At 37.3% G+C, this 9,960-nt stretch overlaps 1 pseudogene; it reads left to right on the top strand.

Annotated features, from left to right (window-relative positions):
- The first annotated feature begins 3,714 nt into the window (after positions 1-3,714).
- On the top strand, positions 3,715-4,248 carry LOC131043568 (MADS-box protein GGM13-like; annotated as a pseudogene).
- The last annotated feature ends 5,712 nt before the right edge of the window (positions 4,249-9,960 follow it).

The raw sequence follows: 9,960 nt of genomic DNA, 5'->3' as shown, positions 1-9,960 counted from the left end.
CAAGCAAAAGGCACACTTTACAAATGAAAACCAGACAAACACTAGTGAGCAAGACACCATATTGATAACATGCAATGTAGAACAAGAGACTTCCAAAGAAGTATGGTTCCTAGATAGCAGTTGTAGTAATCATATGAGTTGTAATAAGGAGATGTTTGCAACAATGGATGACTCAGTAAAATTAGAAGTAAAATTGGGAAATGATCAACGAGTTTCAGTCATGGGCAAAGGGTCAATTAACATAAGAACTAAGCAAGGTGAAGAGAAGCATATTTTTGATGTATATTTTGTTCCTAGATTGTAACACAATCTCATAAGCATTGGACAACTAGTGCAAAAAGGATATAGAATATAATTTGAAAATGGTGAATGTGTGATTCTAGACAAGAAACCAAGCAATAGGCTGATTACAAAAGTTGAAATGACAAAAAATAGGATGTTTCCATTAAGAATTCAAAGTGAACTATTTGTAGAGCCACAAGGATTGCAAAAGGTTGCTGAATTAGCTTTCAAATGCTCATATAAACATGAAACTTGGTTATGGCATTTAAGGCTTGGGCATTTAAACTTCAAAGGGTTACAACTGTTATACAAGAAGAAAATGGTATATGGGTTGCCACCAATAGAGCCACTTAGAACCACATGTGAGAGTTGCATATTGGCAAAGCAACATAGAAAACAATTTTCAGTTGGAGAGTCTTATAGGGAAAAACATCCACTTGAGATAGTACATTCAGACCTCTGTGGAGCTATACAAACACCTTCCATAAGTGGAAAGCTTTATTTCTTGACATTTATTGATGATTTCAGCAGAAAAGTATGGGTTTATTTCTTGAAAAATAAATCAGATGTATTTGTTGTTTTTAAGGAGTTCAAGGCAAAAGTTGAGAAACAAAGTGGAGAGTACATATCAATTGATTTTCAGAATTTTTGCAAAGAAAATGGCATAAATAAACAATTTACAACAAGGTATACTGCTCAACAAAATGGAGTAGCTGAGAGAAAGAATAGAACAATTATGGAAATGGCATGAAGTATGATAAAAGCAAAACATCTACCAAATGAGTATTGGGCGGAAGCGGTTGCATGCTCGGTATACATATTAAATAGGTGTCCAACAAAAGAAGTGATAAATAAAACACCAGAAGAAGCCTGGAGCAAAAGGAAACATAACATATCACGTTTAAGAGTTTTTGGTTGTGTGACATACTCCTTGATACCTCAAGAGTTGAGAAAGAAACTAGATGATAGAGGAGAGAAGTGCATATTTGTGGGATATAGTGAACAATCCAAGGCATATAAGCTGTACAATCCTATCACAAATAAGTTGATTATAAGTCATGATGTTGAGTTTGTTGAAGATGAAGCATGGGAGGACAATATAGATAAAACAACTACAGTTGCAGCTAGTGTTCCACAAGAGAATGAAGAGAATGAAACTCAAGTTGAGAATCCTACTACACAAGCAAATGCACCTACAACACCTTCTAGAGAACCTAGCACTCCAAATGCTACAAAACCAACAAGTAATAACAACAGTGAATCTTCTAATCCAACACTTGCATCACTAAGATCAAGATCCATAAAGACTTCAAAGAAGACACGTAGTCTAAGGGAGATTTATGATGAAATCCAAGAGGCTAGAAATGATGATATATGCACTAATTTTGCATTCCTGATACAAGCTGATCCAATTTACTTTGAAGATGCTGTTAAAGATGACAAATAGATTGCAGCCATGGATGAAGAAATCCAATCCATTGAAAAGAATCAAACTTGGGATCTAGTTGAGCTTCCTAAAGACAAGGATGTGATTGGAGTTAAGTGGTTTTACAAAACAAAGTATAATGTTGATGGAAAAGTAGAGAAACACAAGGCAAGACTAGTGGCTAAAGGTTTTGCACAACAACCGAGTATAGACTACAATGAAACATTTGCACCTGTGGCAAGATTGGATACAATAAGAATGGTCTTATCTGTAGTAGCTCAAAACAAATGGAAAGTTTTCCAAATGGATCATAAATCAGCATTCTTGAATGGTATTTTAGAAGAAGAAGTGTATGTAAATCAGCCACCTGGTTATGAAATTTTGGGACGAGAACATAAGGTATACAAACTAAAAAAGGCCCTATATGGTTTGAAGCAAGCTCCTAGAGCTTGGTACATCAGGATAGATTCTTATTTTGTGACCAATAGTTTTGGCAAATGTGGCAATGAACCAACTTTGTATGTCAAAGTGAATGATAAAAAGGAAATCTTGATAGTTTGTTTGTATGTAGATGATTTGATATTCACAGGTAACATGTCCATTGACTCATTCAAGGTAGCCAAGAAAAAGGAATTTGATATGACTGATTTGGGGCTCATCAGATATTTTCTTGGCATGGAGGTAAGTCAAAATGATCAAGGCATTTTCATATGTCAAAGCGAGTATGCTAATGATTTGATGAAGAGATTTAAGATGACAAATGTGAATCTGGCACCTACACCCGTTGCTTTGGGTTTAAAACTTAGTAAGGATGACAGAAGTCCTAGTGTTGATGCAACTTTATTCAAAACATGGCAGCCTCATGTATCTAACCGGCACAAGACCGGATATTATGTATGGGGTTAGTCTTATTTCTAGATTCATGAATAAACCAAAAGAATCACATTGGAAAACTGTGAAAAGAATTTTAAGGTATATAGCTAGAACAAAGAGTTTTGGGATTTTATATACATCTTCAGATGACTACAAACTGATTGGATATACAGATAGTGATTGGGGAGGTAAAATAGATGATAGAAAAAACACTTCCGGGTATATCTTTCATCTTGGTTCTGGTGCTATCTCTTGGGCATCAAAGAAACAACCAATTGTCACCCTCTCATTAGCTGAAGTAGAATATGTTGCAGCCATATCAACAACTTGCCAAGCAGTATGGATGAGGAGAGTACTTTCAGATTTGGGGCATCAACAAAAAGAACCTAGAAAAATCTATTGTGATAACAATTCTGCAATTGCTTTGTCTAAAAATCATGTCTTTCATAAACAGAGCAAGCATATTGATACAAGATATCATTTTATTCGAGAATTGGTGAACAATGGTGACATATATCTTCAGTTTTGCAGGTCCAATGAACAACTAGCAGACATTTTCACAAAGCCACTTGCAAAGAATGTTTTTGAACACCTCAGAGAAGGAATTGGTATTGTAGACATATATGGCAGTGAAGATTAAGGGGGAGTGTTGATGTATGTGGACTCCAGTTGGACTCCTCTTATCTCCCCTGCCTCCGTATCCTAACTACTCCAACTACCACATTCACTCCACTTTCTCGAGTCTTCTTCTACTCCTTTTTGATGCATCTAGATGGTTAGGTTTTTCATGCAGGCATTCTAGAAACCTCTATTGTTTTTTGCTGTGAACACGCTCTATTTTAAAGAGAGAAAAATGTAATACTATCTTTTATGAATGAATGAATCTATAATGCAGAAAGGAGTCATCGGCAGCTCTATTTTGTGAAGACATTTATATAAACTGTTATATAATATGTTTTGGGTAATAATATAAACTACTTATCTGTTATTATATCACTGTGCTTTTGTTGTCTTGTTTTCTTTCTCCCCTAAAGTTTTTTCTTTCTTCCTATATAAATATCTCAATCACCATGAGAATAGTCATGCAAAACAAGGTTTCAGGTTTTGAAGGGCTTTAATACGCACTTGCTGAAATGGGTCGAAATAAAATACCCATTGAGAAGATAGCATTCTCTAAACGAAGAAAGGGATTGTTTAAGAAATCCGAAGAACTGGTTGTTTTAACAACCTCCAAAGTTGCAGTCATTATATTTTCAAGCTCCGGGAAGTTATTTGAGTACTCGAGTGAGAGCATGACAAGCCTATTGAAGAGATATTATAACTGCTAGCGATACGATGATATAGAGTGGGTGAAAAATGAGAATGAGTAGTTGCGGTTGAGGATAAAGCATATGATGGGAGAAGAGCCTTCGAATTTAGACATGAAAGAGTTGCAGGAACTTGAGAACTAGGTGCAGGCTGGGATGAGTCGAATGAAAGCTAGAAAAACTGAGTTTTTGGTGGAGAAAATAGCTGAAATTCAGAAAAGGGACCATCGTCTGGAGCAAGAGAATCAGATTTTGCGAGCCCAACTTCTAGAAGCAGCTAAAAGGGCCAAGGATTTGGGAGTCCCTACACCGGATTGGGGTTTAAGTCTGAATGTTATGTCTAGGAAATTGGATGGTTAACACTCTGGGTAACTCTGTTAAGCATGATATTCAATGGTCATGGTGGAAGAATTTGAATTCTCTTATAAATAGGCAATATATTGTATTCAATGGGTAGCCAGTGGAACTAGATCTGGATTAGGGATTTATCGTTTAGTGAAGTTGGTATGGTTGGTTGGTTGGTGTTTCTGATTATTTTGGTGTCCAATAATTAGTTGGTTTATGGTTGTATAAAGGTATGGTATTGAGTATTAGAAACAGTAAGATATATTGTAATTTTAAACTATATGGGGATAACCCAACCTAACTAAAATAATAATTTTAATATTATAATACAAGATATATTTTGAGATATAAAAGGTAAAATATAAAAGATAACCCTATGACTAATAATAACCCTAATTCTAATTTAAGAAGATTAAAGGTTAAAAGGTAAAATATAAAAGATAACCTTAACTCTATTATTAACCCTAATTTAATCGTAACCTTAACTCTAATTTAAGAAGATTAATTCTTAAGGTTGCTTGAAATCTAATCATAACTCCAAACTCTAATTTAACTGCAATTGTAAAAAATAATGTAATTTTGTAAAAGAATGCATTTTTTATTTTATAAATTGATTTTTATTTAAAAAAATTAAATATTATTGAAGAAAGGTATATAATGGAAAATATTAAAAGCTAATAGTTTGATTAAATATTTATTCAAATTATTTTGTACTTTTTTTTACCTCAAAGAAAGTTGAAAGAAAGATCATGTAAATTTAATTTTTACTCTTAGTGCACACATATTTATAGATTCATAATCAAGTATGAATCCAAGGGTTGAGGGAGCCAAAAGGTCATGTGATCGTTGGGCATCAAATCCCAACAATCTCCACCGTGAAGACACATCCATGCACTGTACCATCCCTGCTCTCCATTTCGCTCCTTACAGAACCAGGCCCATGAAAGATTTTAACTTCGCCAAACTCTTCTCACAAAAACTTCGAATGAACCTTCTCCAACTCAAACCAGAGTCAAAAACGTTTTCCTACCAGCAAACTTAATTCGTGAAACCTGCCACCTAATCGCTAGTGTCTTCAATACGTGCTCTGCAGCCTTGAGTGTTGCATTGAGAAAACAAGTGCTCCCCAGGCTCCTGAGCCCTGCACCCGTGCGAATATCAACATCATCGTCTTGTTGAGAATCCTTAGAATTTACTTCGACCTGCTCCGGCCACTAGGGAAAATAAGCCAACAACCCCATCGGAGAAACTTTTGGGCTGTGGGGAGACGCCGACAAAACCTCGCAGAGCGGCTCTTCTTCCTCTAATACAAAACCCAGCTTCTGCAACAACTCATGGTTCACGGTCACACCGCCACTTTGACTATAGAGAAAGTCCACAATACGTGATGACGCCTTTCTCTTCAATTCCACCGTATATTCAACATTAGAATTCCGCTGTCCCTGCACATAATGTATGTGTTTAACTATCAAAGGAAACTGATTTTTCTCACCCTTGTAGCTCACGCTAATCATTTGCTTGTCCACTAGACTAGCAATTAACCTGTCCTCATTAACTACAATGCGGCCTGTTGCAGTTTCACTCTCGACCTCTGTCTTCAGGGCCTCAACGAAGTTGTCGTTTGGAATCCCCTCTTGGTTCTCTTCCAACCAAAGAATCTCATGAAACGACAACATGTCATCGCACATGACATCTACAACGTGCCTCTCCACCGCATCGCACAGCACATTCCTTGTATTATCATCTCGCCCACAGTTTTTAATATTCTTATTTCTTGGCAAACTCGGTTCTATACCCTGCGTGGAGACAACAATATTCTCTTTTGAAGACTGACCAAAACAGGACAAATAGAGACTGTTGGAATCCCATAGACCAAAAGTAGAGGGAGGTTCCCTCATTTCCTGCATGGTATTGGGACCAGCAAACGTCCCGACCTCGATTCCCTCGGCCTTTGGTGCAAAACGCCTTGACATGACTCTGTCTATAGCTGCTCTACAATCTTCAACTTCCACGCACGAGACTCTCTCTCTGTCTCTTGACAAAATCATGACAAAACCACACCGTCTATAGATTCTGGACAAACACCAAATTCGACATTGGCAAAAATTGTTGCCTTTCCACGCCGGTCAGCTAGTATAGGCGTCATTCTCAAAAGAACTGTTCCCCTCATGCGATCCTGCACCTACGCTCAAGAGATCTCGAGCTTCCTTTTCCATGTAGTCGTCCTTATTAGCGTGGGACACCACCTGGTGTTCTAGTTCTCTGATAAAATTCTGGGGTCGTATGTTTGTAGAGTTCACACCACGAGGACTGCTGAGAGAACCAGTGATCAGGATTAAATTGGGAAAATATTGAAATCTAATTTTTCAAAATTTTCTATGTTTTAGTAAAATGCAATTTTGAGGGTCTTCGGTGCATTTTTGGACAAATGTTGCGCCTGGAAGCATGAAGAGACATCTTTGATGTTTCCGAAATTTGGTTCTAGATTATTTGAATACCTTTCCAATGCATCAAACGGTTTGTAATTCGGAGCTAGGATGAGAAAGTTATGCCTTCTCAAAGTGGACTAAAATTTTATTTAGTTTTTTTGATAATTTTGATAGTTTTAGTAGTTTAATTGTAATAAACATTATGGTGACTCTTCGTTTCAATTCCAAGGGATTTGTGTGACCTTTGGGATACATTCGACTTGTATAAACTCCAATTTTGAATAGAATGGAGACAGTTTTTGGTTTGCAATCTTCTTGTTGTCAATTTTTGTGTTGAAATCTACAATACCGCAGGTATCACACCAGGTATTGTAATCTGGTTTTCATAAATCAGATCAGTGGTATCAGAGCGGGAACGCTCCTTTATGCCAATTTACACAAGGTCTTCCTACCAAAGATTAGGATTGGATACACAAGATTTGTCAAAATACCCACCTTTGAGACGCACACAATCGAAGATGTCAGACAATGATGTTAAGAAGTTGGTCGAGGAAGCTTTAAATAAGCAACGAGAGGAGATGATGAGTCAATTTTCAAACCTCCTACAGAAGCAAAAACCCTCTGAATCTGAAACACCATTTCGTGGAAATACCCCTTTTAAAGTGCAGGTCAATTTCGACATCCCAAATTTTGAAGGAAAGGTCGATGCTGAAGCTGTTGATAACTGGTTATCAAAGTTGGATAGGTACTTTTCTGTAAACAATTTCTCAGATGCTGAAAAGATAACATTTGCTCTCCTCAAAGCTGAAACCCATGTGAAATTAGCATGGGAAACCAAAGTAGCAAACAAAGAACAAGAATCAGTTGCTGAAGATGATTTTATACTATCTCTTGATAAGAAGCCCACATGGGGAGAATTTGTGGAATATATAAAAGAAGCTTACCTCCCGGAGGATGTATATGAACAAAAATACATAGAATGGCAGCTTCTTCGCCAAAGGAGGGATCAGTCTGTGCAAGATTACACCAATACATTCCATTCACTTTCAGCAAAACTCGGTATTAATGATTCAGAGAAGCATAGAATTTTAAAATATCGGAGTGGACTTCACAGGTATATTCAAACAGAGATGGATTTTTTAAATATTGAGACATTGGCAACTGCCTATAAATATGCTACAAAAATTGAAGAAAAATCCAAGCAAAGATGGAAGAGGGACTACTTTGCAAACAACAAGCCAAGGGCTGAAGGTGGCAATAAATTTGCAGGGAAACAGGTGACCAAGGAACCTCATTCAAATTCACCCAAGAACACATGGTGGTCTACTAAAAAGACAGACACAGGCATGTGGTGTGAGCTGCATAGGTCCCCAACCCATAATACAAAGGATTGTCGAAGTATTAAAAATTTGATGACAGAAATACGAGGGGAGGAAGCTGAACCTAAATCGCCACCAATAGATAATTCTAAGAAAGAGGAGAATGATTCCATCATAGAAGCAAACCCATATGCCGTAGTTGGAACTGCTAAAGTATTTCCCCGTGAAGATGAAGAGAGACTTTTTCATTCACAGATGTGGGTTGATGGAAAGCCTCTACATTTTATTGTTGACAGTGGGAGTCAAAAGAATTTGATCTCTAGGGAGACAGTCAAAAGATTAAATTTGAAAGTGACAAGACACCCACAACCATACTCTATGGGATGGGTGAATGAGGGACAAGATATTCAAATCAATCAACAATGTCGTTTGCCATATTCAATCAAGCCTTTCAAGGATGAAGTGATATGTGATGTAGCACCATTGGATGTATGCGATGTCTTGCTGGGGCAGCCATACATGTATCAGAGGCATGGGGTGTATGAGTCAAGGCCACGTAGTGTTACAATCAAGCTTGGTGAGAAGAGGTACCGAATACCAGAGGTATGTCCAACAAAAACTGCATCTTTAATTAGTGCTAAACAATGTAAACGGTTGATTGCTCAAACTGGAGCTTTTATTGTACTCATGATTCGCCCTGAACAAACAAAGTCAGTTGTTCTTAATACACATGCTAAGGTAAAAGAGAATCAACAAAATCAAATAGATAAAATTTTGAAAGAATATCACAATGTGTTTACACCACCAGTGGGAGTACCAACACACTGTCAAGTCAAGCACTCTATTGATTTAATTCCAGGCACACCGCTACCACATGAGCCAATATATAGGAGGTCAGTTTTGGAAAATAATGAGATTAAGAGACAAATTCAGGAGTTGATTCAGAAAGGACACATTCGTCCAAGTGCTTCACCTTGTGGAAGTCCAATTGTCCTTGCTAAAAAGAAAGATGGGACATGGAGGCTTTGTATTGATTATAGAGCATTAAACAAAATCTCTGTTAAAAATAGATATCCAATCCCTCGAATTGATGATTTGTTGGACCAACTTAGGGGGGCTAAATTCTTTACAAAAGTTGACTTGAAGTCTGGATACCACCAAGTACCAATTGATCCAGCAGATGTGTGGAAGACTGCATTTAAATCTAAGGAAGGTTTGTTTGAATGGTTGGTCATGCCTTTTGGCCTAACAAATGCCCCAGCCACATTTATGAGATTGATGAATGATGTGCTTAGACCATTCATTGATTCCTTTGTAGTTGTTTATTTGGATGACATACTCATCTTTAGCAGAACTTGGTCTGAGCATTTGCAGCATGTTGAACAAGTTCTTTCAACTCTGCAAAAACACAAACTTTATGCCAACATTGAGAAGTGTTCTTTTGGTATGCAGAGTATTCAATACTTAGGGTATATCATTGACGTTGAGGGTGTTCATGTTGATCCAGCAAAGATTCAAATAATTCAAGATTGGCCATCTCCTAAAAATTTCACAGAACTTCGCAGCTTCTTGGGCTTAGCCAACTTCTATCGTAGATTTGTGTTTGGTTTCTCACACATATTATGGCCTCTTAATCAATCACTCAGGGGTGGCGCACAAGCAAAATTTCAATGGACAGAGGCACAACAACAAGCATTTGAGGAGTTAAAGAAAAGACTATGTTCAGCACCAGTATTGGTCCTTCCAGATCTACACCAAGCATTTGAGATAGAAACAGATGCATCAGATTATGCTCTTGGTGCGGTACTCACACAAAATGGGCATCTTGTTGCCTATCACAGTGAAACTTTTTCTGATACAGTACGTAAGTATCCCACCTATGATAAGGAGTTGTATGCCATTGTTCAGGCTTGCAAACAATGGAAACACTATATACTGGGAAAAGAAACTGTTATACATACAGACCATAAACCACTCCA

The sequence above is a fragment of the Cryptomeria japonica genome, chromosome 1 (genome assembly GCF_030272615.1).
Source record: "Cryptomeria japonica chromosome 1, Sugi_1.0, whole genome shotgun sequence".
Lineage (NCBI taxonomy): Eukaryota > Viridiplantae > Streptophyta > Pinopsida > Cupressales > Cupressaceae > Cryptomeria > Cryptomeria japonica.
Note: the sequence above shows the minus strand (reverse complement) of the source record. Positions and strands in the feature narration are given on the sequence as shown.